The sequence below is a fragment of the Trichosurus vulpecula genome, chromosome 6, assembly GCF_011100635.1.
Source record: "Trichosurus vulpecula isolate mTriVul1 chromosome 6, mTriVul1.pri, whole genome shotgun sequence".
In the NCBI taxonomy this organism is placed as follows: Eukaryota; Metazoa; Chordata; class Mammalia; order Diprotodontia; family Phalangeridae; genus Trichosurus; species Trichosurus vulpecula.
In genome coordinates, this window is record NC_050578.1 from 119,647,266 (window position 1) to 119,658,579 (window position 11,314).

An 11,314-nucleotide genomic window follows, 5' to 3' on the forward strand; every position below is an offset into this window, starting at 1 on the left:
GGCTAACAGCTACCCCTTTTTTATATATATTCTCTTTTGGCCGTTCACTAAAAAATAGCAGGCTTTTACCATCTCATTCTTTGAAGAGATGAATCAGATTTTGGAATCAGTAAGATGGTTAGCCTCTCATTCCAGGGAATAAATTTGCTTGTGAAGACAGAAATAAAAATGAAGGCTATAAATTGAAATTAGTTTTTTTAAAAATCAATACTAAAGTCATCTAACTCTGGGGATATCCTCCTGTGAAGTAATCCAGTAAGTTTAAGATGCCCCACTTGGAGAAGTTTTATCACTTAGCTCTTGGACATCTGTCAGGAAAAGAGGATTCATCCAGAAATCAGGGCTATAGTGACCCAAGGGAATCTAAAAGTGACCAATTGCATTATATTTTGCAATCAACAAATGTAATTTTAGAGGCAGTGTGTGTAGTGGATAGACATTTGGCCTTTAATTCAGGAAGATATGGGTACATCTTCTACCTCTAACACATACTTCTTTTGTCATTATGACAACGTAATTCAACTTCTTAATTCCCCAGGCAATTCTCTGACACCCTACCTAATAGTGGACTTGGTGATCTGCTTTGGAGGGTATATCATAGAATCATAGATTTTAAGCTAGAAAAGTCCTTAGCCTAAAGTCTGCAGATAGAAGAAACCTTTAAAATAATTTGGAATCCAAGTCAGTAAAAGGTTTTATTCTGTATATTTATTATAATTCTAGGTATGTAAAAGCATTGACATCTAGGATTTTGTCTCCTTGTGGTAAATGGGCATATGGATGTGGATTATTTCCCACAGGAACTTATACAAAAAGCTCAAAGTCATGCAGGGTTCATAATTGATCTCTTCTGGCCATGGGGTCAGTCTCTTGCATTTTAGGGTAAGAAAGATAAAGATTATATAATCTAGTCTAAAACTGCCTTCAGAGTTCTGAGACAGAATGGAATATTATGAGTATGGTCCATATGTTAGGCCTGATTCAATCTTCCAAGTGGACTTTGGAGCATGCACAAGGTTTCTATGACTCTTTCATATATACTTATTCTGTGGAAAAGAAAAGGCATTTCACTGGCCACTGAGACAAATTGGAGAGCTCCATTCAAAAGGGCACTGCCTGGCCAACTGAGCTGGACTGAGTTTGACTAAGATATAAACAGGCTTACTAGGGGGACTACACTCATCAGTGTGAGTGTGACTAGATTATATAAAGGCTAAATGGAAACTTGCAAACACCCCAAACATCCAAAACATAAGAAGAATAAATAAATACAACTACTGAAGAAAGGTAAGTACAGAAATAAATCACTCCATGTTTAGCAGGATTTTTGTTTACTTCTTTATTTTTAAGCTTGAGAGAAAATGACTGAACTATCAGAAAAATAAAGATCAAAAAGGAATCATCAAGGGATAAAAAAGAGAGAGTTAAATATATGAACAATAGGAGAGATTAAGTTAGAGGAACATACCTAAAATACCATGGAAAATTCCCAATAACCCCCTGTTAAAGAATCAATGTATTTTGTTGGACGAAAATTGCAGAGCGAAATGGTGCGTAAATGGGAAGAGGTGGAGGGAGAGGAATAATCAGTGATACATACTTCTCAAATCTATAAGTGAGCAGATAGTGAAGGGATGATGACTCTTACAGTAGTTTGGCTAGAAAAGAAGCTGCTGGAGAATGGGAGAGGATGCAGAACTGAAGGGTAGAAACTAAAAGCATGAAGAGGGGAGTGTTTTCTCAAATAATAAAAGCAAGAGAGTTTCAGAAAAGAGCATTGTCATGGCGAAAGCAATGAATACCTATGATGGAAAATTAATACAAACACCCTGCAAAGAGGAGTAATAGAATGGGTAAATTATTTTAATCTAATATTTGTGATCATAGTCTGGTATCCAAGATACATAGACAATTAATGGAAATGCAAATGCTCAAAAGCCATTCTCAAAAAAATCTTCAATACATATGTGTTCAGAAATTATGTAGAATTATGTAATAATAGAAGACATTCATAAGAGTTTTGAACCATTAAGTTGTAAAAGAATGCTCCAAATTTCTCATAAGAGAAATGCAAATTAAAACAATTCTGAGGTTTTACCTCATAGCAACCAAATTGATAAAGATGATGAGACTGAAATAGTAAATGCTAGAATGATTGCAGAAAAATAGCCATACTAATACATTGCTAGTGGACATATGAATTCATCTAGTAATTCTGAAAAACAATTTTGAAATATTTAAAATAGAGTTCCTAAAATGTCCTTACCCTTTGATCCAGAGATTCCATTGCCAGGTATTTACCCCAAGGAGTATGGAAAAGGGCCCATATATACACAAAAATCATTATATCACTCTTTGTTGTAGTAAAAACAGAATAGCTGTCTTTCAGTTGGAAACAGCTGAATGAAACTGTGGTGCATGACTACAATGGAATATAACTGTACTATATGAAACAACAACCATAATGAATGCAGAGAAACTTGATGAATCTTTGACCGCCGCCTTCCTCAGTTTACCCTCCCTCTTTATTCCCCTCCCTTATCTTACCGTTTCCCACTTGCTACTTCTCCTCTCCCTTCTGACCACCCCCCTCCCTTTTTCCCCCCTTCCCCTCCTACTTCCCGTAGGACAAGTTAGATTTCTAAACTTATCAGGGTATGTTATTCCCTTCTTGAACTAGATCAGATGACAGTAAAACAAATACTGTTCTTCTCCCTCCCTTCTTTCCCTCTGCTATGATATGTTTTTGTGCCACTTCTTTTGGTGTAATTTACCCTTTTCTACTACCTCCTTACTGCTCCTCTCATATCTCTTTATATCTCTTTATATCTCTTACTTATATTTTATATCTTTACATCAGTTAATTTATAGAGGCATTCACAACCTATGTATATCCCTTTCAATTGTCAAAATAGCTGTACCATTCTCAAGACTGATTATATATGTGTATATATATATATAATATATATACACATGCATACATGCACGTATATATATACACACATATATACATATATACACATATATATACATACATATATACATATATATACATATACATATAAAACATACATAAGATGATATAATCCCACATAAAGATGTAAACAACCTGCCTTATTGGTTAATAAGGTTTGTGGGGTTTTTCCCCCAGGTTACCTTTTTATGTCTCTCTTGAGTTTTGTATTTGGAGATCAAATTTTCCATTGAGTTCTGGCCTTTTCATCAGGAAGATCTGGAATTCCCTTATTTCATTGAATGTCCATCGCCTTGCCTGGAAAATTATGCTTAGTTTTGCTGGGTAGTTGATCCTTGGTTGTAGTCCCAGCTCCTTTGCCCTTCGGAATATCATATTCCAATTTCTCCTGTCTTTTAATGTGGAAGCTGAGAGATCCTGCGTGATCCTGACTGTAGTTCCACGATATTTGAATTGCTTCTTTTTGGCTGCTTGCAGTATTTTCTCCTTGAGTTTATAGCTCTGAAATTTGGCTATAATATTTCTTGGTGTTTTCAGTTTGGGATCTCTTTCAGGGGGTGATCGGTGAATTCTTTCAATGACTATTTTGCCCTCTGGTTCTAGGACCTCTGGGCAGTTGTCTTTGATAATTTCTTCAAAGATACTGTCAAGGCTCCTTTTTTCATCATGGATTTCTGGTAGACCAATAACTCTTAGATTGTCTCTCCTGGATCTATTTTCCAGGTCAGTTGTTTTGCCAATCAGATATTTCACATTATTTTCTATTTTTTCATTCTTTACATTTTGTTTTACTACTTCCTGGTGCCTCATAGATTCATTAGCTTCCACTTTCTCAACTCTAATTTTTAATGAGTTAGTGTTTTCATTTTGTTTTTGAGTCTCCTTTTCCATTTGGTTGATTTTACTGCTCAGGGTGTCATTTTCTCTCTTTAGATTCTGAATCTCCGTAGCCATTTCGCCAATCTTTTTTTTCCATATTTTCTTTTAGCTCCCTAATTTGGTTTTTAAAATCCTCCTTTAGCTCTTCCAGCCATGCTTTTTGGGCTGGAGACCAGTTCATATTACTTTTTGAGGTATCAGACACGTCTATAGTATCATTGCCGTCCTCTTCCGTATTGATATTTTCCTCCTGCCTGTCTGCATAAAAAGAATCTATTGTCCTCGGTTTTTTGGTGTTCTTCTTCATGTTGGTTTGCCTTTTGCTGGCTTTACCCCGAATTTCTAGCTTTGGGCTCTCTGTCCCAGCTTTCTTATTCTGGGGGTTGTGAGTCCAGAATTATAACCTTCAGTTTCCTGAGGTGTGGGGGAGGGGTCTGGCTCCCTGGCATCTCACTCCCTATAGGTGCTCTCCAGCACTTGCTTTTCAGCAATGGTCTCAGCTGTTTGTTGTTTGAGCTGATGACTGGCGCTTCCCCTGGGGGAGCAAGATTATGTCTGGGTTCCCGGTGTTGACCCCTGCTGACTCTGCCCCTCTGGGACTAATGGGCTTCTACTATTTGTCCTGTGAGGCACCACTACTTTCTCCTCTGTTTCAGTTCTCTCTTTTTTTTTCTCCCGAGGAATTCTCTGGGTGAGGGGGGGAGGGATTAGAGCCTTTTACCTGGCCATTGAGTCTTCCGGAAGTTCAAGAAGCCGAGTTCCTGGGTTTTGCAAGCGTCAGAAGTGGGTGTTTTCACGGCCAGTGGCGTTGCACTGCCTCTCGTCGCTCCCACAGACTGCCGTCCTGTGTTGGGAGTCCTGGGGATCTCTGCCGGTTTCGGGCGCCCAGCTTTCTCCCAGCCCGTCTCCCATGTGGATTTCCCGGCCGGCCGCTTCCACTTTGGTCTGGAGCAGCTCCGCAGCCGAGCACTCTCCGAGGCTACAGGATCGTGTCTTCAGCCTTTCAGACTCTCCCGGCTCGGAAATTGGCCCCATGCAGACTGCTCGCGGTTTCTGACTCTCTCAAATCTGTTCAAATTCACTTTTTTATGGGAATCTGACAGACCTTGTGAGAGAGCTCCGGTAAGACGCTGCCTTCATGCAGCCATCTTGGCTCCGCCCCCTTGATGAATCTTATACAAACTGATGCACGGTGAGTTAAGCATAGTGGGGAGGAAAAAAAAATGCACATTGGCCACAACCATGTAAATGGGAAGAAAACAACAACAAAGTAATTGGAAATGAAAGATAAGAAATTAGGGTGATGAAGTTTGGCCATGAAAAAGTATTACTTCTTTGCAGAAGAGTAGGACTATAGGTTTGTTATATAACACACCTTATAACATCAGACTTTTTTGATCTGGTAGTTAGTTTTGCTCAAGTTATTCTCCTTTTTTCTTTCTTTAATATAAGGGATAATTCTCCGGAAGGAATAGGGAGAAGGGATACAGTGGAAAAGACAGGCAATTAAAAATCTGAAACTATGAATAAAATTATTTTTAAGTTAAATTTAACTTTTGTTTTGGAATTGCACTTTACTTTTTTTTTAAATTTTTCTCCTTTTTTTTCTTTGTGATCTGTGGATTCTTTTCACTGATATATAGTTGTTGCTATTCATAATTTCTGTAAAATTTTCTTTTTTCTGCCATTACGGTATTTAAATTTTTTTATTTGTCATACTTAGTTGGAAAACCTACAATTCTTTAATTTTCTTTGACATCAAATTCAACTGCTTTAGCTTGTACTGAATTCATGTATTCTATTCCGGTTTTAGAGTTTGGCTTCTCTTCTACTAAATTTTTCTTAATATCAATATTTTTATTTTCCAAATATGTCATTCTTTCTCTTACAGCTTTTATTTCATTAAATAGGTTATCAAATTCTTCCCTAAAAGCTTGAAATCTTGCATTGAGAAATAATTTCTAACCAAAATTCACTCCTCTTTTTGTTTGTTTTATGGGTGGTATTTCACTTTTTTAATCATTATGGAGTTTCTTTTTGTTCCATGGTCAATAAGATGTCTGTAGTATTCTCTTCCTCATCAGGCAATATTGATTTACTTTTCTTGGTATTTATATTTGTTTCAGGCATATTATTTTCTCTTTTAGGTTTTATCCATTATTCCTTCTGTTTTCAAGATTAGTTGCTTACCTATTTGTATATAGGGCTTTTATTGAAGTTTTGGTCTCCATCTTTTTAGTGTTTCAGAATTTTCCTTGCTTTGCATCATTCCCACTTAGCTTGACTCCTCTCACATAAACATCAAAGTCCGGGCTCCCAAGGAATTTCAGCTTCTTCATCTTAACCAATACGATGGTCTGTGGGCCAGGTACCTCCCCTGAATAAACTCTAAGGGGACAGGAATGGCCCCAGGTGACTCTCCTGTATGATTTTCACCATTCCCTGTGATGTCTCACCTCTAGTCTCTAATTTTGAATGCACTTCTCCTCACACACGTGTTTTAGCTCATCAAATTCCTCCTTTCCTTCTCTTGCTTACTTTCTCTTTTCCCCCCATCACATTTATGGGCAGAATTAATGTTTGCCAATTATTACAAGGTTGGGGGTGAGGGCTATTCTGGCAAAGTACATACACTCATGGCAGGGAAGGAAATCTTGGCTCAGGCACCCATTCATAAAACTATTAGCTTGCTTATAATTCTTGCAATGGGCATGAGGAATCAAATAGCTTACTATTAAAGTACTCTGTGTTAATTTTCTAAACCTTACCTTGAGACTACTACTTCTTATCTTATGATATTAACTAATCAACTATGATTATTCTAATTCTTTGGCATACAATTCCTTTTGTTAAAGATTTAGGTTTGAAGAACTGGGCCAAAAGTATTTTTCTGATTGCGTTTTGTGTGTGTGTGTGTGTGTGTGTGTGTGTGTGTGTGAGAGAGAGAGAGAGAGAGGGAGGGAGGGAGGGAGGGAGAGAGAGAGAGAGAGAGAGAGAGAGAGAGAGAGAGAGAGAGAGAGAGATTGATATGTATGTATATACATGTATATATGTGTGTATATACATATATATCTGTATAATTTGTGTATTTTTCATAGCTAATTTCTGTTCCCCTTTCAATTATACTCTATTTTGAATTACGCATATGTCTCTGTAAAGTATTTCATCCTATGAAGTTTTTGATACATATTGTGGTGCATTTTGTCTCTTCAAATTTGCCACCTTCACTTTATTTTTCTTGCCTTTATTTTACTCAGACCTTATGTGTATGCATTTAGACATCTAAAGATCTTTTTCTTTAAACCCTATGAACTTTTGCATACCTCAGTTCCTATCATTTGTTCTACTTTGTAGCTCTGGAGATACCCTGCCGATGTTTAGGCAATATTTGGAAGACTGTGTTCTTAGTTCCCCACCACATTTTGGGAGGGCTACAGCAAGCTAGAGAGCTTTCTGAGGAGGATGACTTGGATGTTTTATGAGTTTTATGATCATAGCATATGAGGATTAGTGGAAAGAACTTAGCAAGTTTAGTCTAGAGAAGAGAAGATGGGGCATATAATAGATTTCTTCAAGAATTCAAAGGGGTGTTATTTAAAAAAAAGGATTAAATTTGTGCTGATTTAGCACAGAGGACAGAGGTAAGAGCAATGGAATTTGCAGAGAAAAAAGTTAGTACTGTAAATCCTTAGATTTAGAACTAACCAAGAGTATCATGGATTGCCTCAGAAGGTAGTAAGCTCTTCCTCAGTGGATGTCTTCAATCCAGGAAAGGCTAATCACTTTTCTTTGGTATACCCTGTGTTCAGCACAATGCTTGGTGTAAAATAAGAACCCTGTCGAGATTTCATCATATAAAAAAACACATATAAATAGAAAATTACATTTAAAATGCAAAATTGTTTCTATGGAAAGGGCACAATTTGATTTTTTTAAGGAAGTTTATTTACATTAGATTGTGCAGTCCAACAGGTTCAATTGAAGGGAAGAGTACAAGGACAAAAATGGATTAAAATGAGGGAATGGTGAGCATGGCCAGAGAAGTAAAGAAGCTGGGATTCTGAATACCATGCCCTTCACATTAGCAATGGTAAAAACAATTTATGAATTTATGAATAAGTGTAAAGAACAGTGACAAGAGTGGGGAGACAGCAAGGGATAATATACAGGAGGCACCCAGGCAATTGGCAAATTCATGATGCTGCTTGGCTCATGGTCAAAGTAAAGCAATCTGTAGATTCCTGGGATCAGCTTGGTTACAAAGAAGTGAAGTGAAGGGTCTTCCAATTCTCAGGCATGTCAGCTCTTTCTCAAGGCTCACTTCAACATTGAAGCATTATCTGCTGCAGGGTTTTTATGTGGATGTGTGCACGGGGTGGGTGTGAGGGGATACTTTGTTGTTCAGTGTTTTCAGTCATGTTTGACTCTTTGTGATCCCACTAGGAGTTTTCTTGACAAAGATACTGGAGTAGTTTGCTATTTCATTCTCCAGATCATTTCTACAGATAAGGAACTGAAGCAAACAGGGCTAAGTGATTCACCCAGGGTCACACTGCTAGTGCCTCAGGCCAGATGTGAACTCACAAAAATGAGCCTTCCTGACATCTGACCTGGCACTTTACCCACTGAACCACCTAACTGCCCTCTTGGAGGGGTAGTCCCCAGCAAGAAATAAAATGGTATGAAGTAACAAATTATGTGAAAGGAGATGCTGATTGAGGCTGAAGGCTTAGAATAGTGATAGACTTGGTCTAGTTTTTTAAAATTTCCTTTGCTGGCATCTTCAATGTGATATGCAGTGGTGGTTCACAAGTGTCTATGTTGACAAAAGATTATGCCTTATGTGGTTCTAGTGCCTTTTTACAGCATTTAACCATTTTAGGGAATGACCAACATTAAAGCCATAAAATCAAACTGAATCAAAGCCAGTGAGTCTGTTTTCTTTTCTCCATCTTTAGTGAAAGTTGTTCTGGGACACAGGATAGCTTAACATCCCTAAACCCATAAGGGTCTTTGCTAAATAACTCCTTTGCCAGATCCTGCTCTTGAATTTCGTAGAAAAAGTGATGTATACATTTTTGGCAACATCTCCTGCAGCATATTGTTAGTATGTTTTGGTTTATGATAATGTTTCCTACATATTCTAAGACATTTTGTTTAAGACATCTAAAACTAAGCTATTTTATTGGATGTTTTTATATATTTTAAAAATAAAACAAGCATTTGTGAGCCAAAAAACTGAAGAATGGGACATTTATTTGTGTTTAATTATGAGTGGATATTATTATAGAAACTAACTATAATACTTAGAAACAAGTATTCATCATAACAAGTCTGTCTAGGAGAGAATCCCAGGAGGTTTAGTTACTGACACAGAAAATGGACCTTGTTAGAGGGTAACTTTACCTAAAGGATAAAGCATGGACCCCAGGGACAGTGTTGTAGTGAGACTCCAAAAGCTATATTTATTATCTAGTGAGAGGTCATTTACTATTTTTGATAGGAAGAGAAAATGCAATACTAATTTTCAATTTGTTTTCTAGTTAAACTGTTCCAATGATATTTCTCATAGATACATATATATATATATTTAAGATGAAATATCATACATATGCATATATGCATCTAAGGTGAAAATATTGTTGAAATAGCTCAAAAAATGTGTATGTTTATGTATGCACATAAATATTTGTAAATATATAATAGCTTTATATATGTATTATATAAATAACTATATAAATGGATGTATTGTATATGTATGCATATATACTTGCAGTTTACACATCATGTTAGAAAACAAAAAACGGAAATGAAACAAAAAACCCTGGTAATTCCTAGTGCTTCTATACAATTACGCAGACTTTAATAATAAATTCTGATGGAGGATCCTCTTTCAACTCTAGCTCCCTTCCATCAATAATACTAAAAATCATTTGTGCAATATACACATTTCAAAATATTAAACTTTAAGAAAAATATTTTCTTTTTTCTGTATGAATTGTACTGATTTGTTTGTTCGGTATATGGCTACAGTTTAAACTTTCTTACTTTCACTTCTCTTGCTTAGACAAAGCCAATGAGAGTCTGACATTTTTTTCTCTCTCTCTATACTTTAACCACTCTTTCTGAGAACTCAAACCTCAAACCCAGGTAATTTCTTTAATATGATTCATATAGGACTCAGGTATTTAGGTAGGCATTCTAATAAGGATATTCAATTATTTCTAAAATTGATTTTCATCCTATTGGTTAAAGCTGAATTGGAAAAACTGAAATCAAACCATTTTCTTTTCCGGGTAGGATAGATATCATAAAATTGAGTTGTGTGTCATAAATAGAAAGGGCAATGTATTAAGTGTCATGAGACTTGTATGAGAGCAAGTCATATCCTAGGTAAGCCATATCAGTTTCCTTCGCCTCACTTTCTATATTAACTTTTCTGTCTTTCTTAGAAGGTTTTTGTGAGGAAAGCACCTTTGGATAATTTCGTTTAGCTCTATACAGATGTGCACTCTAATGGAATATAAGTTTGCGTGGGGTCAGGGACTGTTTTACTTTTGTCTTTGTGTGGTTTTGCTATTGGCTGGCACAGTGATTTGCACTTAAAGTATAGTAGGACCATGATAAATATTTGTTGTACATGTTAATGTGCATTAATATTCTATCTCCAATGACATATTTAGCAGCATGAAAGTTTTCTACTTCATCTGTATTCCCTTTTATGTTTGTAATTGCATATTTTTAAAAAAGCAAAAAAATATAAAATCTGAACTAAGTCATTTAAAAATGTTCTATTTTTCATGGTTAATTTCAGCTATGTTTAGATATGACTCTTGAGATCTATTCACTCCATTGGTTGTTTTTGATCATTCCAGAAAGAGGCTTTATGATGCTTCAGGAACCCTTAGCCATGGAATCCTGCTATGATTTCATGAGATAAAATTATCTTTAAGTTTTTCAGGTGACTTTATAAGTATCAGGAATTAGTTACTCAAATTCATTTTTGTAATGGTTGTTTTCTAAATTTTAAATAACTCTATGATGTTTTAGTTTGATAATTTAAACATCTATGATTTCTGTAGTATTCATTCTGTGACCACTAGCGATAAATCACCCCTTCCATATCATTGAAAGCTATGTGATTCTTGTCCATGTTTCTCCAGAAATCAATCATCAAACTGTACTATACACTGGATGTCTTCTTCTCCTTTCCTCCTTCCCCTCCTCCCCCTCCCCCTCTTCCTTCTTCTTCTTCTTCCTTTACCACTCCTGCCGCTTGCATCTCGTAGGTGTCCATCACTATCTCTCATTCCTACTGAATAATCATTATAATGCCTTTTCTAGTAATAGTTGTTTATAATTGATAGTTTTGTCCTTAATAATGTTATTACATATCTTGAACACAAGTATTGTCAATAGCATGTTATAGTTTGATTACGCTTACGATTCATCTTTCAGTTG